The sequence below is a fragment of the Ornithorhynchus anatinus genome, chromosome 1, assembly GCF_004115215.2.
Source record: "Ornithorhynchus anatinus isolate Pmale09 chromosome 1, mOrnAna1.pri.v4, whole genome shotgun sequence".
Classification (NCBI taxonomy): domain Eukaryota; kingdom Metazoa; phylum Chordata; class Mammalia; order Monotremata; family Ornithorhynchidae; genus Ornithorhynchus; species Ornithorhynchus anatinus.
This window is the reverse complement of record NC_041728.1, coordinates 32,561,605-32,572,602: the sequence shown is the minus strand read 5'-3', so window position 1 is coordinate 32,572,602 and position 10,998 is coordinate 32,561,605. Positions and strand designations below refer to the sequence as shown.

The 10,998-nt window shown below is 43.6% G+C and overlaps 1 protein-coding gene across 2 annotated transcripts in view; it reads left to right on the top strand.

Moving 5' to 3' along the window:
* Window positions 1-2,940: 2,940 nt before the first annotated feature.
* FUT8 (fucosyltransferase 8) overlaps window positions 2,941-10,998 on the top strand; it is a 193,543-nt gene continuing 185,485 nt past the window's right edge. For both annotated transcript variants that reach the window (XM_029065383.2, XM_029065374.2), the window contains exon 1: window positions 2,941-3,004. The gene's annotated coding sequence lies outside the window, so the exon portion shown is untranslated. The remainder of the gene's footprint in view (window positions 3,005-10,998) is intronic.

Here is a 10,998-nt window from a genome sequence, read left to right as displayed (position 1 = left end):
GCTATTATTTGGGTATCTGGTGCTCAGTCCCGTCTCTTTATTTGTTCCACCCAGCATCCTCCATTGAGGCGAGTATAACTTGGGTGGTAGGAGACTGACATTCCAAAACTCTATGGTTCACGATCTTATCTTGCTCCTTGATATTGAAAAATGAGGTGGTGTGTCAGCCTATATCAGGGAAGCCATTCATAGAGCTTGATGCTGTCACTTAGGCAGTAGTCTGACTTCCGATACAACTAGAGACAAATAAGTAGAAAACCAAATCAAGATGGCCAGCACATCCTTTGACAGCCTCCCTCCTTTGGGAGGCTGTCACAGTGTGGCAGCTGAGTGTTACCAAGCTCCAGACCAACCTGGCAGCCCTCAGAGCTGTAGTACTGTCCAGCCTCCTCTGTCTGCGAGACCTGGAAGACTCCCCACCGCCACATGTCCATTTTACTTTGTTGGGGCCTTAAGGTGTACCTAGTTGGTCATAAATTTACACTCATTTACACTCACTCCCTCGGTGAACTCATTCTCTCTCACGGCTTTGACTACCATCTCTACGCAGATGACACGCAGATCTACATCTCCGCCCCTGTCCTCTCCCCCTCCCTTCAGGCTCGCATCTCCTCCTGCCTCCGGGACGTCTCCACCTGGATGTCAGCCCGCCACCTAAAATTCAACATGAGCAAGACTGAGCTCCTCATCTTCCCTCCTAAACCCGGTCCTCTCCCAGACTTCTCTATCACCGTGGATGGCACGACCATCCTTCCCGTCTCTCAGGCCCGCAATCTCGGTGTCATCCTTGACTCGTCCCTCTCGTTCACCCCACACATCCTATCCGTTACCAAGACCTGCCGGTTTCACCTCTACAATATCGCCAAGATCCGCCCTTTCCTCTCCACCCAGATGGCTACCTTACTGTTACGGGCTCTCGTTATATCCCGGCTAGACTACTGTGTCAGCCTTCTCTCTGGCCTCCCTTCCTCCTCTCTCGCCCCGCTCCAGTCTATTCTTCACTCCGCTGCCCGGCTCATCTTCCTGCAGAAACGATCTGGGCATGTCACTCCCCTTCTTAAACAACTCCAGTGGTTGCCTATCAACCTCCGCTCCAAACAAAAACTCCTCACTCTAGGCTTCGAGGCTCTCCATCACCTTGCCCCTTCCTACCTCTCCTCCCTTCTCTCTTTCTACCGCCCACCCCGCACGCTCCGTTCCTCTGCCGCCCACCTCCTCACCGTCCCTCGGTCTCGCCTATCCCACCGTCGACCCCTGGGTCATGTCCTCCCGTGGTCCTGGAACGCCCTCCCTCCTTACCTCTGCCAAACTGATTCTCTTTCCCTCTTCAAAACCCTACTTAAAACTCACCTCCTCCAAGAGGCGTTCCCAGACTGAGCTCCTCTTCTCCCTCTACTCCCTCTGCCATCCCCCCTTTACCTCTCCGCAGCTAAAGCCTCATTTTCCCCTTTTCCCTCTGCTCCTCCACCTCTCCCTTCCCATCCCCACAGCACTGTACTCGTCCGCTCAACTGTATATATTTTCGTTACCCTATTTATTTTGTTAATGAATTGTACATCGCCTTGATTCTATTTAGTTGCCATTGTTTTTACGAGATGTTCTTCCCCTTGACGCTGTTTAGTGCCATTGTTCTTGTCTGTCCGTCTCCCCCGATTAGACTGTAAGCCCGTCAAACGGCAGGGACTGTCTCTATCTGTTGCCGACTTGTTCATCCCAAGCGCTAGTACAGTGCTCTGCACATAGTAAGCGCTCAATAAATGCTATTGAATGAATGAATGAATAAATAAACTACTTGGAACAGTCGCATACATCTCTTCACCAACTTCTTGACTTTCTCCTCCTGAATTGTATCGAAACCAGGCTTTTCAAAGGTTTCTAGAGGCCTTCTTTTGGGCAAGTCCATTGGTTTTAATTGTTTCATAGTCCTCGGCCTCTCAATTGCTTTTGACATTTTGGACCACTCATTTGTTCTAGAAACTCTGACCATGATTTTACTAGAGCAGTACTTCTCCTGGTTCTTTTTGTTTAGTTCTCTGGAACTGACTCTTGGTCTCCTTTGTTGAGACCTCTTCCTCTCCTCATCCCAAAAAGCTGTATTTTGTTTCTTCTGTTTTCTTGCTCTGCAGTCATTTTCTCAGGAGTTCATTAGGTCAATCAGTCAACCATTCATATTTATTGAGCTCTTACTGTGTGCAGAGCACTGAACTAAGCCATTGGGAGAGTACAATATAACAGAATTGGTAATCGTGCCACTTGCCCACAAGAGGCTTATAGTCTAGAGAAAAAACACAATAAAAGTCAAAGACACTGTCCCTATGGTCAAGGGGCTTAAAATTGAATGGGTGGAGGCATCTAGATGTAGATTGAATGCATATAATATAACTATTTCTAATTTTGGTCAGTTTTTGAGTTCTTGGGAATACAGAGAAGAGTAAGAGCAAAAATAAGTGAAAAGGAAATAAATAAATGGAATAATAAAATGTTTTCTACCTCTGTTTTATCCCCCTTTCTTCATTTTTACCCCTTTTCCCTTACCTCTTTCCTGTTCTCCATTTTCCCCCTTCTCTTTTTCCATCATCACTTTTCTCCCTCTTCACTTTTGCTCCTTTGCCCTTTTGCGACCCCATCCCCTGGAGCCATGCCCTATATCCACATAACCCAGCTGGAATGGGAAGTAGAGTGGTCTGATGGAAAGAACGGAGGTCTGGGAGTCCTTAGATGGAGACTCTAGTTCCAGTCTGCCACGTGCTGCTGTGTGACCTTGGCAAGTTGCTTAATCCCTCTGAGCCTTTTTCCTCCTCTGTAGACTGTAAGCTCCTTGTGGGCAGGGATCGTGTCTACAACTGTTGTATTAGCCTTTCCTAAGCACACAATAAGTACTCAAAAAATACCATAAAAAAACTAAAATGGGTTAATAATCCCTGCCTCTCTGTCTTTCAGGGATGCTGTGAGAATGCTGTGAAAGCACTTTGGAAAAAATAAAAAAGAGCTCCAGAGAAAGAAGGTAAGTCCAGTTCCAGTTATCAGGGCTGTGTTCATGCTGGACCTTGCCATCAGCAGAAAATAATATGTTGCTGTAGCCACTGGGTCTCACTTTTCATGAACTCAATCATCTCACCCCCATCCTACCTCACCTCACTAATCTCCTACTACAACCTAGACTGCACACGCCACTCCTCTTGCTCCAGCTTACTCACTGTGCCCCAATCTCGTCTATCTTGCCGCCGACCCCTTTCCCATGTCTTGCCCCTAGCCTGGAACTCCCTCTGCCTCGTATACACCAGACCACCTCTTTCTCCACCTTCAAAGCATTATTAAGGTCACATCACCTCCAAGAGGCCTTCCCTGATTAAGTGCTGTTTTCCCTCGCTTGCTCTTCTTTCAGCATTGTCTGTGTGCTTGGATCTGTGACCTTTGGACAGTAGATATTAGCCCCACCCCCAACCCCACAGCACTTATAAACATGTCTTTAATTTACATAATAGAAATTACTTCTTTATTCATATTAATGTCTGTCTCCCTGTCTAGATTGTAAGTTCATTACAGGTAGGGAACGTATCTGTTAATTCTGCTGTATTGTACTCTACCAAGCATTTAGTACAGTGCTCTGCACGTAGCACTCAATAAATACGATTGATTTATTGGTTGTTTCACGACCACAGTCATTTCTTCTGACACCATGTTTTGTGTTTTGTCCAGACAAACTGGCAATACTGAATTATACTCTGTACTTAGTACAATGCTCTGCATAAAGTAGGTGCTCAAACACTGTTGATTTATTGATTGACTAAATACTATCAATTGATTCAAAATATAGGTTTCAGAATTGAAATACCTCAACTGTTTGGCAGTTCTTTATTTTTATGCACCTTTACCATTGAATTATTAATAGTGTCATGTTTGGGTCTTTGAAAGTGACCCACACTTGGAAAATTGCAAGGAATTTTTCATTGTCAACACTAGCAAATTGTAATAAATTAAATAAGTACCAAATAATCATTTTGGTTTTTGACTTTAAGGCAGGAGCATATTTTCTTTTATATGTAACTAGCCTAAATATAGCTCATACAGATTTTAAGTATAATTTGGGGAGCTATTGTGAACAGACTATTTATGATTACTGTTTTTGTGTAGAAAAATGTCTGAGGCAACTAAAGAGAATTCAGTATAACTTTAATTTGGCTAGTTAATTATACTGCTTGACTATGTCTTAAGCTTTTTCTATTAAATAAAGTTAATTATTGGGATGGTTCTTACTGCCTGTAATCTACTGTAAAGAAATAGAATTCTCTCTTTAGCAATCTGTAGAAGCGGGAACATTGTAATTTATTTTAATTAACTATCATTAAAAGTGAGTGTGTCTCAAGATGATGTACCTAAAGCAGTCTCTGTCCTCCAGAAACTCAGAAGGCAAGAGCTTTAAATCACCATTAAATGATTTCTCAATCCTCCATTTTTGTTTCTCTGACTCAGTAGGAGTGTGCGGCCTCCTGGGCAATAATGGAGTTGAATGATTAATAATTTTGGTTTTTATTAAGCACTTACTGTGAGGCAAGCACTTCTCAAAGCACTGAGATAGGACGGATAACTTGACTGGACATATTCCCCCTCCAGGGATCTCAATCTGAAAGGGAGAGAGAAGAGGTACTTTGCCTCCATTTTAGAGATGAAGAAACAGGCCTACAGAAGTGAACTGACTTCCCCAGGGTCACAGAGAAGGCAAAACTGGGATGAGAACTGGGGCCTCCTGGCCTCCAGTCCCGTTCTCTTTCCAGTAGGTCTCATTGCTGCTCGATAAGTAATGGAGTTGGGTGGAGAACGGATTCCGCCTGTGGTGCTCTTTTTCATTCAACTCCTTTTCAGTACATTTCTGGTACTCCCACATCCAGTAAACCCATTGATAGCCAATAATAACAATAATGATGGTATTTGTTAAGCGTCAAGCACTGTTCTAAGCTCTGGGGTAGATACAAGGTAATCAGGTTGTCCCACATGGGACTCTGAGTCTTAATCCCCGTTTTACAGATGAGGTAACTGTGGTTCAGAAAAGTGACTTGCCCAAGGTCACACAGCAGACAAGGGGCAGAGCCAGGATTAGAACCCTCAACCTCTGACTCCCAAGCCAGTACCTTGTACAGATCAACTGAGATCCCAACCATGTCTGATGATGGTTTCCTTGGTGAGACCCCAGCAATTGGCATGGGTGATGTGAATGTCTCTACAAATTGGGGTCTACTGTTGTGAGAGACCACACATGGGGCACTGCTGTTCTGCATCACAGATTGCCCCCCCGTATAGGTTGGGCAGCTGGCTTTGGGGGCACTGGCAAAAACAGGTGGAGAGCAACAGCTACTGGCTCACCCAGGTCTGGGACCCAGGGCTCCTGGCTCCCACTTAACCTACACCCAGCTGCAACATTTTATAGGACTTGGATGGAACATATAATGCATCTTGACCTATAAATAACAGAACTATTGATTTTTATCAATTGATATTGACAGTCACCTAAAACTTGAAATTCTATCAACTATCCTCATAAGGAACTGTTTTCAACAGAAAGCCGCTAAGTGCTAATAAGAATGTCAGATAATTAAATGATATCTGTTGAGAGAGGTAAAATACTTTATCTAATTTTCTAGTTTTTCCTCATTAAGAAGTTACAAAGCAAATATGTCGAAGATGCAAGTGAAAAGACGTTTCCTAAAGTATACTCTTTCTGATCCATGGGAGGTTTACAGATGGGAAATCACAACTACGGCATCCTTTCATTCTTAGAATCCCTGTTGCTTGGACTAAAACAACCCCTTCTACCTTAAGACAGGTGCTCCATAAGGGAGGGGGTTGCCAAGGGGAGAGGGGATTGATGGAAATCGCTCCTCTCCACCCTCCCCTCTCATTGCACACACATACTCAGGGGTGTAGACCGTGCAAACCCATAATCCCTTGGCTAGGAGGGAGGGAGGGAGCCCGGTGGTGATGGTGAGGTGGGGGAGGCAGATGGAGGAGTCTTGTGCATCACTCAATCAGTGGTATTTGCTGAGCACTTACTGTGTGCAAAGAACTGTACTAAGCACTTGGGAGAGTATAACGCAACAGAGTTGGTAAAAACATGCATCTCCCCAAAGGCTTAGAGGTAAGGTTTACGGTACTTTTGCAGATCAGATTTCCTGCAGTAGCAGTTGACAAATCTGTCAGGAGTGGGGACTTGAAAGATCAGGATTGGATAAGAACAGCCACAAATGCCACAAGTGGCAAATAATTATGGAGTGCCTACAAGCCAATCAGTGGTCAGCAGGATGTTGGATATGAATGGGTAACGATTGGAAGGTCATGAAGAGTGGGGAGGCGTGAGCCAAACAGCATATTTAGAAAGGAAGTTCCAGCAGCAGAGGGAAATAGAATTGAAAATCAGGGTTGGTCAGTTAATCAATGGTATTTATTGAGCGTTTACTGTGTGCAGAGCACTGTACTAAGAATTTAGGAGAGTATGGTATAACAGAGTTGGTAGACGTGGTCCCTGCCCAAAACGAGCTTATGGACTAGAGGACAGGGTTTGGATGGGAAGATGAAGCGTTCTGTTTTCATACAATGTTATGTTTGAGGTGACTGCAGCACATTCATGTAGAGATGTCCTGAAGCCGGGAGGATAAACAAGACTCCAGTGAAGGAGAGAGATCAGGGCTGGAGAGGTAAATTTGGGAATCATCTGCAAAGAGATGGTAGTTGAAGTTGACGGAAGTTGATGGTTGATGCCTAGGTTGTGGGCTTCAAAAACTGGGAGGATGATGTTACTGTCAGCTGTGATGGGGAAATGAGGCATGGGAGAATATTTAGGTAGGATGCGGAGTTTAATTTTAGTCATATTAAAATTAAAGTTCTTCGTGCTCTCCGGGATTGTGCATGGGCCCTTTTGGGTATTCTTGGGTATATTTTTATGGTATTTAAGTGCTTACTATGTACCAGGCACTGTGCTTATTATTGCTGGGTTAGATACACACTAATCAGATTGGACAAGGTCCATGTCCTACATGGGGCTCACAATCTTAATCCCCATTTTACAGATGAGGTAGCTGAACCCCAGAGAAGTGAATTGACTTGTCCAAGGTCATATAGCAGAAAAACATTGCAGCTGGAATTAGAACCCAGGTCCTTCTGACTCCCAGGCCCCCTGGGCCACACTATTATTCAGCTGTCATCCATTCTCCTAATATGTTCCCTGCAGTGTTAGGTTGCCATATGCATTGTGTCCACCCTGGCAAGATGACTGCTTTTAAAGGGCTCATTGTTGGTAATTTTATCCTGCTGTTTGATTGCTAATGTGTCCAGGAGCTGGATGTTTCCACTATACTAGGTCCTGGTGTCACAGCGGCCAAATAGAAGGTTAGACAGCACTGTAACAGCCTTGTGGAACTTGAACATAGTTCAAGCTAGAGTAGCCCCATATATAAGGATAGGTGGAAAACTCACATAGAAAGCACTTAACAAATTCCCATTTTTTTAACATATATATATATATATATATATATAAAAGGCGCTATAAGAGTTGACTGGAACGACTTTGCTAGATTCCAGGTTTGGCTGCCATAAAGATGACAAGGCAGTCCAATTACTGTATGTTCCCTCAGCTCATCCTGAATCTTGATGCCACATTGGTCCCAAAGATTCCTCCTTGATTTAGTTTTCTGTCTCTTTGTCCTCGTGCCACTGAACAATATGCTACCCAAAAAGAAGAATTCAGGGTCAGCCCTGGAGATCCTTAATTGTGCGTAAGAATTGCCTCGTGTAGACTAGCTAATAATTTAGGTTATTTTCAGAGTAATTGTCCATCTGTAGCATTTTGTGGAAGCAGCATGGCCTAGCGGATAGACGCTGAGCCGGGGAGTCAGAAGGAACTGGGTTCTAATCCCGGCTCTGCTATTTGCGTGCTCTGTGACTTTGGGAAAGTCTGTTTAACCTCTCTATGCCTCAGTTCCCTCGACTGTAAAATGGCGATTAAGACTGTGAGCCCAATGTGGGACAGGGACTGTGTCCAACCTGATTAGCATAGATTTACCTCAGTGCTTAGAAGAATGCGTGACACATAATAAGGACTTAACAAATACCACTGTGATTATTTTCTTTGGAGAAATATTCAAAATCAATGGCATATTTTCTTGGGGTTGAGCTTCTAGAGCCCAGTGATTGGAAAATAGAAGCTTCCAAATGGGTGATTCCCAAGACTTCCAGGATTTAAATTGAAGGTCCTTGTGATAACAGAAGGCATTTCATATAGTGTTCTCTTGCTGTCATCTCATTTCATCCCACATCTCAGTTAGCAAGGGACAATTGATTCTGATCATGGGAAACTTGCTTTTAAAGGCTATAAAATTCTATTTTAAAAACTAAATTGCAGTCAGAAATAAGGACAGGAGCCATGCTCTGTTTCTGAGTACCTAATTGTATTTTCAGCTCATGCGCAGTGCCCATGGTGCGACTCAGCATTTCTGTCTTTGTGTTATTTCTCTATAAAATCTTGTGAGTCAATTAAAGTAAACTCTGAAGACCAGAATTTATTTGTCCATGAAATTCTGCCTCTCTTTGAATGTCATGCTGTATAGTTATGCCTCTAGCTTGGTGGATTTATGGCAGTTTTGTACCATTGCAATTTTAAGTAAAATGCTGCTGTGCTTAGTTTTATTGTTCTTTATTATTTCAATGGCTCTTCAAATCTTTCTCTGTTATTGGAGGAATTATTAGCCCTATTGGAGTGAGCTGGTGGAGGTTTATTTGTTATTTAACCACCAGGGAAAGGAATGAGAAAGTTCTCTCCTTATTGCTCATTGCTACAATATGGTTATGGTTTAGAAGTGTCTGATGAGACAATATCATAAACTAAAACATGACTTTTTTTAAAAACACTCAGCCCATCTCAGGTTGGATATGAAATATTATGTTTTCCATTTTCACACTGTAGTGAACCCATTCAGAGTATTTTTCCATGAATCCATTTCTCAGTACTTTACCTTAGTATTTTGAAGTGCAAGACCTGTAAACCATCCCCCATCTGGTCTTCTGACCATTGCTGACAGAGTTGCAATTTACATGAGAATCATGTGGATGGCTTCAGAGGTTGTCTGGATGTCCTATCAATTCCCGAGTTGAAGGGTTTTAATTACTGGCACCATCTCCCCCTCTCCCTGCCACAGTCATGTGACACAAGTGTTTCTCCCTAGTGTTTCTCTCCACTCACTCCCCTCACCTCAAACTGCTTCCAACCTCTCTCCCTGGGAATTTACAGTCATGCTCTCTCCAGTGGCCAGATGAGTCAGTTAATAATGGTGGTATTTGTTAAGCACGTACTGTGTGGCAAGCAATCTTCTAAACCCTGGGATAGATATAAGATAATCAGGTTGGACACAGTCCCTGTGCACATGGGGCACACAGTCCTAAGAGGGAGAACAGGTATTGATCAATTTGTGCTGAAATTTTCAAGTATTTAGGAATTGATAGGATTTGTATTTTAAGCCAACTGTGGTATCTACAAATTACCAGTTGTTTTATCATGGGGAAACTGAGGCACAAAGAAATTATGGTTTGCTTCTTCTCTCTCAGCTAGCAATTCCACTCCCACCACCCCTACCCACCGCACTCAGTGTGCATGTAAGTGCTCATTAAATACTGTTGATTTAATGCTTGATCTGAGTGGCCCCAAAAGTTTCAGCACACAGGAGGAGAGGATTGGAAACGGAGTGGGTAGAGGAAGCACCCTGAAAAGCAAAGACCCTACCCACCTCATCATTTCTTCAACATATAAATTATTTTTCTACAGTTTTTGCAGGAGGAAGGCCTTGTCTCTACTTGCTTCTTCTCCCTCTCCTAAAGTTCCCCTCTCCTCAGAGAAGGGCTGTTAGGCAGTAGGGAGCACCGGTTACCGCAGGAGAGGTGGGGGGATGATACCAGGCCCCCAAGGGGGTGTGGGGTACTCTCTACCAAATTACACTTTGAAGAAATTATCAGGTGAGTAGGGATTTCAGTGTTCCGAGTGCTTTCCCTGCAGTGATGGTGTTGAAGCTTACCTCACAGTCCTGGAAAGAACTGAGCCTGCAGTGTTGAGTGCTAATATTTCATTGTCTAAAGTTTCTTCCCACTAACTGCAGGGTTTTTAGTATCCAACACACCCAGCAATTCAGAAACATGGCCACTGGTAGGTCATTTGGTTTTCCATTAGGAAGGAAAATTGTATGTATTAATTCTCTCAAACATTTTGGAAGTTATTTTGAGGTTTTGTTTGGGGGAACTTATGGGATGCAAATAAAGTTGTTCCTATTAACAACAGTTGAGTCAGAGTTCTGGGGAGAGTCAAGGAAGGTCCATAATCATGGAACTTGCATTGTTCTCTGGGGTATGTGTGTGTAGGGGGCATCTGACACACGGATTTGGGGGAGAACCACTAAACTAGCACTTCCACATCCTTCCTCCACCTACCTGCCTTTAATTCTCTCCAGCTGCCTGCTGGAAGTTTTAGGTCCATGCAGATCATTCAGTGAATCAGTAGTATTTAGTGAGCATTTACTGAGTGCAGAGCACAGCACTAAATGCTTGGGAAAGTCCTGGATGGGGGAGGGAGTGGGATTGCTAACTGGGTTTAGTGAGAGTGAAGCAAGGAGCTAGTCACTTAACTTCTTCATCCCTCAGTTTTCTCATGATAATGAAACAACTCAGTCACTGAGTTTCACATCAATCAGTGATATTTATTGAGTGTCTTTGAAGCCTAGGTTAGATGATGTTTGCAGGAGAAAGCAGCTGAGAAGTTGAGGGAAATTAGGATGGGGTAGAGGCCTTTGGATTTGGCAAAAAGGATATCATATGTTACCTTTGAGAGGACAATTTAGGAAGTGGAAGCCAGATTGAAGAGGGTCAAGGAGGGAATTTGAAGAGAGGAAATGGAGACAGTTGGTGTAGGCAACTCACTTAAAGAGTTTAAAGAGGAATGGTAGGAAGGAGATGGGGTGATAATTG